The 11796-nt window shown below is 36.0% G+C and overlaps 1 long non-coding RNA gene across 1 annotated transcript; it reads right to left on the bottom strand.

Moving 5' to 3' along the window:
* Window positions 1-390: 390 nt before the first annotated feature.
* Window positions 391-10941, bottom strand: LOC128547349 (uncharacterized). The gene is made up of 5 exons (XR_008366470.1): window positions 10796-10941; window positions 9489-9538; window positions 4853-4997; window positions 976-1094; window positions 391-488 (listed from the first exon to the last, which is right to left on the bottom strand). It is a non-coding gene; the product is annotated as an uncharacterized LOC128547349 (long non-coding RNA).
* Window positions 10942-11796: the final 855 nt, after the last annotated feature.

The following is an 11796-nucleotide window of genomic DNA, read 5'->3' as shown; positions in this document are numbered from 1 at the left end:
AGAGTGGATGCAGTGGTCCAATGGTAACATTGGCTGACTTCAAAATCAGGAGTTCTGCTCTATAAACTAAAAAAATACTATTGATATAAGCAGAACACAGAACTGAGATTGAAGTTCAGCAAATAATTAATTAACATGTTACAAAAATCTATGAATCACTATTTCTGATATTTTTGTTGTAAATTTTGTGTATAATACACAACCTTATGACTTCTGAAAATATATATGTTTGCCCTTTTGTTTTGGTTAATTGCTAAGTAGTGGTGTTGTAAAAGTAGATATAGTATGAAAGTTAGCATGGTGACCAATACTTATGAACTTTGTTTTTAATCTGTTATATATTACAGAACATCCAAGCAACATTTTAGAAAAAATCTCTAAAACAACTTATTCCGAATATATCTTTTAAAAGTAAAATAATAGCTACCTGTGTTACACTCCTCAAGGCTCTACAGTTAACACTTCCAGCATTGATGATAAACTGCAAACTGAAAATAGAAGTTAATTCCATGAACATTTTAATGTATTACATCAACCTCAAAGTTATAAAGCATTCACAAGCCAGGGTGTGCTTAAGTTTGGCAACAACACTTACTTTCCTAAATTTGTATAATGAACTTGCCCATCTTTCAATTTGGACAGTACCATAAACTGTTAAAAGGGGTGCTTACCAAAAGGGTACTCAGTGAATGTCGAACAGTGCAGATCATGATCAGACTGTGCAGATGTGCAGACTGATCATGATCTACACTGGTAGCAAAGACAGACTCAATCGTATGATAAGGCTTAAAAGCTAAAATCATTTTTTTATTTAAAGGATGATATTCGAGGGGTTTTCAGAAAGAAACAGTACAAATCATTACCTTTGGCATGTGTCATTCTCAATCATGAAATTTAAATAACAATATAAAATGCGAAGTGTTGCACTAAAATTAATTTTCTCAATAATCAATAATGAAAATGAAGAAATCCAACCTGTCCTCAATGCATGAGATATCAAGCCCCAGTTCGTGTCCCTCAATGTGAATAAGACAATCGGCTACCATTGTTTTCAACAACATTACAGTCAGGCTCTGAATCTTCAATCCGAAATGCTGAAAACAACCAAAACTATCTATATATGAGCCGCATCATGAGAAAACCAACATAGTGACTTTGCAACCAGCACGGATCCAGACCAGCCTGCACATCCGTGCCGTCTGGTCAGGATCCATGCTGTTCGCTTTCAAACCCTATTGCAATTAGAGAAACTGTTAGCAAACAACATGGATCCTGACCAGACTGCACGGATGCGCAGGCTGGTCTGGATCCATGCTGGTAGCAAAAGCCACTATGTTGGTTTTCTCATGGCGTGGCTCATATGTTGTTTAGAGTGGACGTAGTGGTCCAGTGGTAACGCTATCTGACTATGAAACAGTTCAAGCCCCTGCTCTTCCAACTAAAAATGACTGATATTGGGATAAGGGTCGGGAGTATGGTTGCTTTATAACTGGCATGATAAAGAACCAGGGAAGCTTCTGGAATGCAGCGTCTTCTGTTTCTAACAATACTACAAGTCTTTAAGATGAGCAGCCCATATCACCTGGGTTACCTGTGGCAACTATAAATAAGCTTACATACAAACAATACAGTAATGATATTAACGACGTAAACTATTGGTGAGGGCTGTACTCTGCGTGCTACATGCTGATCAACAGCCTTACTCAATCTACTCTAGGCTACTCCTGCTTTTAAGACATCGAGCTAGTTATTTAGGGTCCATATTCAGCAATGTTTATAAAGTCCAAAACAAAATGGAAAATATTTTGTTGTGTGCCCCAAAGTATTAATGACAAAATTTAGCAAGGGTGTTTACAACTGACGAATGTATATTCATGTCCAGTTTCATTATAATCTGTGTAAAATTTACAACGACATAGTGAAATGAAAACTTAGCATTTTAATGTTTGAGTCTGAATTTCATATTTAAAACATCAATCTTTTTAAGTCTGAAACTTATAAATATTCAGGTTGAAATAACCTTGTTTATAGTGAATTTGTACTGACTAAGTTTTGCACAGCTGATTGCATACTTGTGCAAAGCTTCTTTAGATGTACATTCTGTGCTAATTTAATTATGAGACATCAAAGAGAAAATTCAGAATTTTACAGTCTATGTTTCAGATTTAACATGTTGATAAATATGGGCCCAGGTATTTTAGTCCCGTTTCCAAATATCAGCAGAAATGGAACTATTGTGAATATTACTCAGTCCTCAGTATATACACTAAATATATCTTTCTAAATTGCAATTTCCCAATAATCTTTAGCCATTTAAGGAATGATTTTTTTTTTTGGAGTTCATGCGAAATGAATGACAGAATAGGATAAGCAAATCCATAAATCACACTAGCAATTCATGTTTCAAGTTACCAATCCTGTTATGCCGTTCATTTCTGCAAACTGACAACAATGAACAAGAGGACCATGATGGTCCTGAATCGCTCACCTCTTCCCACATGACCCAGTTTTGAGTATGACGTCATTTTTTCTATTATCTGACATAGTGACCTAAATTTTGAGCTCATGTGACCCAGTTTTGAACTTGACCTAGATATTATCAAGATAAAAATTCTAATCAATTTTCATGAAGATCCATTGAAAAATATGGTCTCTAGAGAGGTCACAAGGTTTTTCTATTATTTGACCTACTGACCTAGTTTTCGAAGGTACGTGACTCTGTTTTGAATTTTACCTAGATATCATCAAGGTGAAAATTCAGATCAATTTTCATGAAGATCCATTGAAAAATATGGCCTCTAGAGAGGTCAAAAGATTTTAATAATTTTAGACCTACTGACCTAGTTTTTGACCGCAGTTGACCCAGTTTCAAACTTGACCTAGATATCATCAAGATGAGCATTCAGACCAACTTTCATACAGATCCCATGAAAAGTATGGCCTCTAGAGATGTCACAAGATTTTTTTTATTATTTAACCTACTGACCTAGTTTTTTACGGCACGTGACCCAGTTTCAAACTTGACCTAGATATCATCAAGGTGAACATTCTGACCAATTTTTATGGAGATCCATTCACAAGTATGGCCTCTAGAGGTCACAAGGTTTTTCTATTTTTAGACCTACTGACCTAGTTTTTGACCGCACATGACCCTGTTTCGAACTTGACCTAGATATCATCAAGATGAACATTCAGACCAATTTTCATACATACCTCATGAAAAATATGGCCTTTAGAGAGGTCACAAGGTTTTTCTATTATTCGACCTATTGACATAGTTTTTGGACAGCACATGACCCACTTTTGAACTTGACCTAGATATCATCAAGATGAACATTCAGACCAACTTCCATACAGATCCCATGAAAATTATGGCCTCTAGAGAGGTCACAACGTTTTTCTATTATTTAACCTACTGACCTAGTTTTTGATGGCACGTGACCCACTTTCGAACCTGAACTAGATATCATCAAGGTGAACATTCTGACCAATTTTCATGAAGATCTCATGAAATATATGGCCTCTAGAGAGGTCACAAGGTTTTTCTATTTTTAGACCTACTGACCTAGTTTTTGACTGCACGTGACCCAGTTTCCAACTTGACCTAGATATCATCAAGGTGAACATTCTGACCAATTTTTATGGAGATCCATTCATAAGTATGGCCTCTAGAGAGGTCACAAGGTTTTTCTATTTTTAGATCTACTGACCTAGTTTTCGACCGCACATGACCCTGTTTCGAACTTGACCTAGATATCATCAAGATGAACATTCAGACCAATTTTCATACAGATCTCATGAAAAGTATGGCCTCTAGAGAGGTCACAAGGTTTTTCTATTATTTGACCTACTGACCTAGTTTTTGACCGCACGTGACCCAGTTTCGAACTTGAGCTAGATATCATCAAGATGAACACTCAGATCAACTTTCATACAGATCCCATGAAAAATATGGCCTTGAGAGAGGTCACAAGGTTTTTCTATTATTTGACCTACTGATCTAGTTTTTGATGGCACGTGACCCAGTTTCGAACCTGACCTAGATATCATCAAGGTGAACGTTCTGACCAATTTTCATGAAGATCTTGTGAAATTTATGGCCTCTAGAGAGGTCACAAGGTTTTTCTATTTTTAGACCTACTGACCTAGTTTTTGATGGCACGTGACCCAGTTTCGAACCTGATCAGATATCATCAAGATGAACATTCTGACCAATTTTCATGAAGATCTTGTGTAATAATATGGCCTCTAGAGAGGTCACAAGGTTTTTCTATTTTTAGACCTACTGACCTAGTTTTTGACGGCACGTGACCCAGTTTCGAACTTGACCTAGATACCATCAAGATGAACATTCTGACCAACTTTCATAAAGATCCCATGATAAATGTGACCTCTAGAGTGGTCACAAGCAAAAGTTTACGGATGCACGCACGCACAGACTGACGGACGGACGACGGACACCGCGCGATCACAAAAGCTCACCTTGTCACTTTGTGACAGGTGAGCTAAAAAGTGCATTCAATGCTTATCAACAATGACTAATATTTAGTAATGTAACAGTGTTTAACCATTAGCCTGCTGCAGGCATATGATTCTGCCTCTGCGACCAGTGCAGACCAAGATCATCCTGAACATCCATCCAGTAAATATCCAGTCAGTAAACTTTCGGTGAACACCCCTTTGAATAATAAATGGTACTGCCCAAACTGAATGATAGACCAATCCATTTTAGAAATTTAGCAGGCTAAAGGTTAATGCACATATATCTGGTGTGTTTTAATGGACGAAGACTTCCCAGCAGTTTCACAATTAACAGATATAAAGTATTCAAATGTATAAAACTAAATCTTACCTGAAGGTAGGCAGCAAATTTTGGCAATGCAAACTGTTTTGACGGCACCCTAGATGGATGAGGAGAAGTTGTGTTTGGTCTGTCACGTGACCCATTAGTGTTGGCCTGAATTCTAACCTCACCCATACACAACACAACTGGCTGCCTACAAGAGTAAACATGGACATTGTTAGTTAATGCATGAATATCAAAGATCATGAAGCAGAGCCATTTACACTCCCGAGTTTCATGGAAAATGCCCCCAAAATAAGGTCTCCAACATGTCCGCATGCAAACTATTTGTAGTCTCCAATGTGTTCACATGCAAATTCTTGTCAGATAACAGACAGGACAGACAAAGTGAAACCACAACTGTGCAAGACTGAAGAAGAATTTGCAATAAGTCAGTTGCCAACTTGCTGCTAGGACAGTTATAAATTAACATGAAACTCTGAACTACTAAATACATTCAAAGAGATATCCCTCATATTTCAAGAAAAGAACAGAATAGAATACTTAAATTTTTTCCAATTATGGGCCATTACTAACGTAATAAGCACATGCTATCTATCATTTATGTATAAATGAAGTCATAAAATAAGAAATGTTTAATTCTGATTGTTATAATTAACATAAGAAAATAATTAATATTCAATAAAATGATGTTAATAATATAAACATAAAAGATTATGACTAAAATAATTGCTCTAATTAAGCTGTTGAATTGATAATGAATATTAAATTTTGTTACAAGTTTGCAGTGCGAGACTGCACATACAGCATACTGGGATATCTTTAACATTCATGTGGGACAAATTTTCGTGGCTTTCTTGGTTAAGTCAACCCATAAATTTAATAAAATTCCCATTTATTTTGCATGCAAAAGTTGAAATACACAAACTCATCAATTTATAAAATACCCATTTAGACCCAAACCACAAATTTCCATGACCATGAAATTAAATCATTTTACAGTATTATATCAAATGTAATGAACTAAGTACTAATGGGGGCCAGTTGTAGTCAGTGCTGGCAAGTAAGCCTTAATCGCCATAATAATCAGAGGAAAAAAAAACAAAGCAAACTCAAAATAAGGTGTTGAACTGTTACTTTAGCCCTAACCCTGCTAAATATCTTTAATGAACTTGTCCATCTTTCAATTTGCACAGTGCCAATTACTGTTAAAACGGGTGCTTACCAAAAAGATACATTTTTCTATTGACTGAATGGTGAACGGTGCAGATCTTGATCAGACTGCACAGATGTGCAGGCTGATCATGATCTACACTGGTCGTAAAGGCAGAATCAATCATGTCCAGCACGATAAGGGTTAGACCAGTCATGAAACACAAACTATCCTTACTGAATGGCTTGCTAGTCAATAGTCAAAACTATTGCCCGAGGTCTGTAGACATTCAGTAAGTATTATATGACATTAGAAATATAATCATATACAGTTTTATTTTAAATTTCTGACTTGTTAGCCCAGTAAACCTTTGTTGAATATAGACTTGTCATGCAGCACAAAACTATGGACTGGTGATTTATATAAGGGAGTTGTGTAATAATATACAATAATGTATGGCGCCAAACTTTGGTAACTGATCTTACATCTGAATACTGAAAATATATGCAGTTTTGGTTTTCAGTTGAATGTTCTTATAATGTGGCAAGGTGAAAACTAAATTAAAAGGGTCAATGGTTTTGCCAAGTGATACTCTTCAATTTGGTAGTTTTAGCAGTATTTTGTCAAAACTGGGATTTTTTTTTAAACAATACCTAACAGATGTCTGTATCTTTACAATGATATGTATTTTTGATGCTCTTTCTTATCAAAGGCTCATAATGCCTTTACTTTAAATGTGGCTGCCAATTATTTCCGTCATGAGTACAAAAAATATAAATTTGTTACTAAATCCTATTTTCGATAATTGTTTTCTCTAATATTTGTTAAAGTTTTGAATATTGATGAATATAGTGAGACAGTTTAATTGAATTGTTTTTGGTTATCTCCCTTTATGGCTCTAACTAACATATTAAAAGTATCGGTAACTCTTTCCTGACCATGTAATTATGCATATCATCTATTTAGACAGCTGTTTCATTTGTTTTAACCTTTAGCCTGCTGGCGGCAAGTGATTCTGCCTTGGCGACCAGTGCAGGCTGATCATGGTCTTCACTGTTCGCTATCCAATCAGTAAATTTTCAGTGAACACCCCTTCTAATAATAAATGGTTTTGCCCCGATTGAATGATGGACCAGTCCATTTTAGAAATTTAGCAGGCTTAGGGTTAAACAAAAAATATAAAGCCTTATGGAACTTTAATATTGCTGCACTTCTTGCACTGAAAGATTAACTTTCCATCACAATTGAGTACAATCGGGCCTTTTTGCGTCAAACTTTGGAGAAATTATTTTTTTCTATCTGAAATATGACCCAATAATGGCTATAAGATTAGCAAAAACATACTCGGAAGATTACTGAGAAAATCTGATGGCTTTTCAATTTAACCGTACACAGATACAATTAAATATTGATGGTCTCCGCTGCTGAGCATGAGCTTACAAAAATTGAGATTTTCAGGAGAAGCAATTTCTACATTTTGTTTTCTGAAATGATGCAAAAAGTTGGTTATAAAAATGTAGAAATTGCCATTTAATATCTGACTTTTTGAATTCCAATATGCAAGGTGCTGAGGTAGCAATTTTTCGGCAAGTTTGCATATTTACCTTTCCTTTTTTCCCTCCAACTGAGGTTTTTCAATGTCAGTGTTGTCACCAATTGTAACTGTTGTTATATTTTCTGATACTTTGGAATCATGGGGTCCATTCACTTTCTATGTAATGGAGTTCCGCTTAAGCCGTTGCTAGGGGGCTTGAAGGGGGTTGCACTTTCTATTACTTCTCATGAACAGACTCAGTCAAACCAAGTCTGCCATTATTTTGCTTTGGTGCATTCTATGCTTCCAAAAGATCTTAATATAAATTTTATTTATAAATGAATTCACAGACTGGTTTAGTTTAAACATATTTTATTTCATCCAGTCAAGTAACATAGTCATCGTGCAAAATACATTTATGAAATATTGGATCAGAAAACAAGCATTGTTAGTAAATGCTTATATGAGCCGCGCCATGAGAAAACCAACATCCGCGCAGTCTGGTCAGGATCCATGCTGTTCGCTTTTAAAGCCTACTGCAACTAGAGAAGCCATTAGCGAACAGCATGGATCCTGACCAGACTGCGCGGATGCGCAGGCTGGTCTGGATCCATGCTGGTCGCAAACCCACTATGTTGATTTTCTCATGGCACGGCTCATATTAATTCCTTTCAATTCACAGGTTTACTGGTGCTAAAACTGTTAGTTTAGCATTTAGTTTGGGGATCATCCACATGTTTTTAAGTAATTGCTATCAACATACCATAATTGTAGAAGGTTGAAAGAATGGAAACATGCAGACCTTTTTTTATATCATTTTGGGAATGCTACCTACATTGGGGAAATTGGGAAAAAGTTCTCTGAAGTTCTCAGTTGGAAAAACAAAATGTGTATAAAGATATTTTTTGTATGTAAAGTTTACAAATGTGGAATGGTAATTTAATAATGTTAATAACTGTGTATATTACATCTGTTGTTTACAAAACCACAATATAAACAGATGCAGTAGAAAAACTACTAAAAAACAGCACAATTTTTATGTTTAGAATTCAAGAAATCCATACTGGTTCTGGACTGCCTCCTTTAACTGAAAGTAGATTTATTGTGGAAAAAAGCCCTCCCATTTCAGACATAAACAAGGAGCTGCGTTCAATAAACGCTTGATGCCCCCAGTGGCATCATTGTCAATACAAAGCAACCTAAGTCCAAAACGAGGTCAAGGTCAAACTGAGGTCAGGTGATGTTTGAAGATGAGGAATGGTCACAGGTTACATCTGTATTAGTATCAATTCATTCTAAAACTTGTAAGCGGTATTGATGCTAGACAAAACGGTCCCACTTGGTTAACTAAGAGATGGCCCATATAAAGCAACCTAAGTCCAAAATGAGGTCAAGGTCATGGTCAAACTGAGGTCAGGTGATGTTTGAAGATGAGGAATGGTCACAGGTTACATCTGTATTAGTATCAATTCATTCTTGTAAGCGGTATTGATGCTAGACGAAATGGTCCCATTTGGTTAACCAAGAGATGGCCCATATAAAGCAACCTAAGTCCAAAATGAGGTCAAGGTCAAACTGAGGTCAGGTGATGTCTGAAGATGAGGAATGGTCACAGGTTACATCTGCAATAGTATCAAGTCATTCTAGTAAGGGGTATTGATGCTAGATGAAACGGTCCCATTTGGTTAACCTCGTACGGATGGACGGACGGACAGGACGGTCACTATATGCCTCCCGCATCAGTAGATGCTGGGGGCATAAAAATATGATCAGCTACTTAACCATGGCATAGAAGAATCATGAAACTAGTAAATGTTTCATGATGTGATCATTCACAAATTTTAACATCTTAATAATTTCGTCAAAATTCCCTAAATCTACTCAAAAGTGCATGTAAAATGTTTTTTTATTAAACACTGATGTGGACATTTCAACTGATCTCCAGTACCATTAGAAATGTTTATTAAAATCACACAAAGATTCAGTTATATATTTACCTGATCTCCTCATTGACATAACAGCTTGACAACCAGACCTTGTCAATTTCCTGTAACAGAAAAAACATAACTTGTTGTTTCTAGTTTTTTACTAATTTACTTCTACAGCTGTTTCAACAAGAGGGCCATGCTCACAATGTCATGAGTTTCACAGCTTGAACAGTTTCTGTAGAGGGTCACACAAGTGAAATAAATATAAGAAATTATTTTGACACAGGGCCAGTGTTTTTTCACAAGTTCCCACTTATTAAATATGGATGAGAAATGTGTGACAATATTAAGAAACCCAAGAAACAAGAAGTAAAACTAGATGTGTGTCACTAAGACACTGGTGTCCCCACTTCCTGTCCATGCTTCCATGGACCTCAGTGAAATATCTGTAAAATATAATTATGCAACAAAAACTTTTAAGCACTTTTTGTGTATATTTCACAATGTCAAGAACCATAACTCTGGTCTAGCTCAGTGAAATCCCAAAGAGAACACCAAAAGCACAACTTCACATGCCGTATAACAATCCTCTTATGTTTTATGACTCAAGTACATTTTGAAATACATGGGACACAAACTTTTATGCCCTTAATGCATATATTTCACTAAGTAAATGGCCAAAACTCTGGTCATGCAGAGCAAATTCAGGCTGAACAATATTCCTACATGGTCTAATGCCTCTAAGTAAAATATTTTTGAAGCTACTTTTTTCACAGAACGATTGAAACTCCTCAGCGATAAAAAAATGTTATTTGTACATGGTCAAATAATTTTGTTTTCAATTCTGAAGCAGTGAAAATCTACTTCCGGATGTAACAATACTGATGTTGGGCCATAAAAAAAACGAGACAGAAATGGTACTAAATGATTATGTAGCATTAACATTCAGTTCAGTTTCACAGATGATGGCAGACATAAGCAGGGCCTTCTCTGCCATTTGCCAATGTAGCCAAATGCTACAAATTCAAAGAACTGGCAACAGATTTTTGAAAGCGGCGGCAAGAATTTTATCAAAATGTGGCCAAATTTCAGCTATTCACCTTCACTTTGGCAGTTTCTCTCAAAAAGAGGCAACAACTTTCTGAGGCCAAATCATTTTAATTTTCGCGTCCTAGCGCGAATTTAAGACCGCGCTATTATATTTTTTATTTTATTTTTTCATTTCAAAAATTGAAAATGCGCGAATTAAAGCCCACGCGAAACAGTCCTTTTTTTACGTTTGCACGAAATTTCATGCCAGGAATTTAAATGATTTCACAGTAATAGTATTTCTAGAAATACATAAAAAAGGAGAGAAAAAACAACAAAGAAATTACCACTTGTAGACCTTCCTTTATGGTGATGTGAATATTGTGAAAGGCTCCAAATCCTGTGCGGGCAATTTTGACTAGTATCCCTGTCTTCCTTTTGATAACAAACTGAAGAATCAAGGCTAGTATCCTACAAAACAGCAATAATAGAAGTCAATGTTACAGAAGAACAAGAGCTTGTAGAACTCGAAATACACTTGATTCATTCAGTAACTACGAAAGGAACAGAAATAATTTGGTGACTGTGCACTGGACGCTTGATGTACCGACATCAAATCAATAATTATGGGTCATTTACCAGATCTTAGACTTAAGCATTCTTTAGTTCTTTGGCAAAAAGAATTCTACTGCTCTGGGTCAATGTGACCTTGACCTTTGACCTAAAAATCAACAGAAATCATCTGCTGGACATGATCAACCTCCCTATTAACTTTCATAATCCTAGGCTCAAGCATTCAAGTTATCGTCCGGAAACGGTTTAACTGTTCCGGGTCACTGTGACCTTGACCTTTTACCTACTGATCTCAAAATCAGTAGGGGTCATCTGCTGGTCATGACCAACCTCCCTATCAATTTCATGATCCTAGGCCCAAGCATTCTTGAGTTATCATGCGGAAACTATTTAAATGTTCCGGGTCACTGTGACCATGACCTTTGACCTACTGATCTCAAACTTTTATTAAATGATATACCTGTTTTTTTATCTGTAGATTTAATATAGAACATTCCCAGGACTGTTTCTGTTCATGAGATAAATATATTACCTACAGCAAAGTAAAACATTTCTTCCATTTCTTAAAGGGGAATATTCAATATCTGACCATGTATGCATTTTGAAAGACTTTAATAAAAAAAAGAATCTGGCAAAAAAATATGAAAATTGGACTACAAACATAGAAGGTATAATATGGCAATTGAAACGTTATAATGAAATGGCAGCCTTTTTGGAGACAGTGACGTCACTGTTCTGTCCTTATATAGGCATAGCCAAATTTGGCATATTATAT

Source organism: Mercenaria mercenaria, chromosome 12, assembly GCF_021730395.1.
Source record: "Mercenaria mercenaria strain notata chromosome 12, MADL_Memer_1, whole genome shotgun sequence".
NCBI classification, from domain to species: domain Eukaryota; kingdom Metazoa; phylum Mollusca; class Bivalvia; order Venerida; family Veneridae; genus Mercenaria; species Mercenaria mercenaria.
The sequence above is the reverse complement of the archived record's forward strand: the minus strand, read 5'-3'. Positions and strand labels throughout refer to the sequence as shown.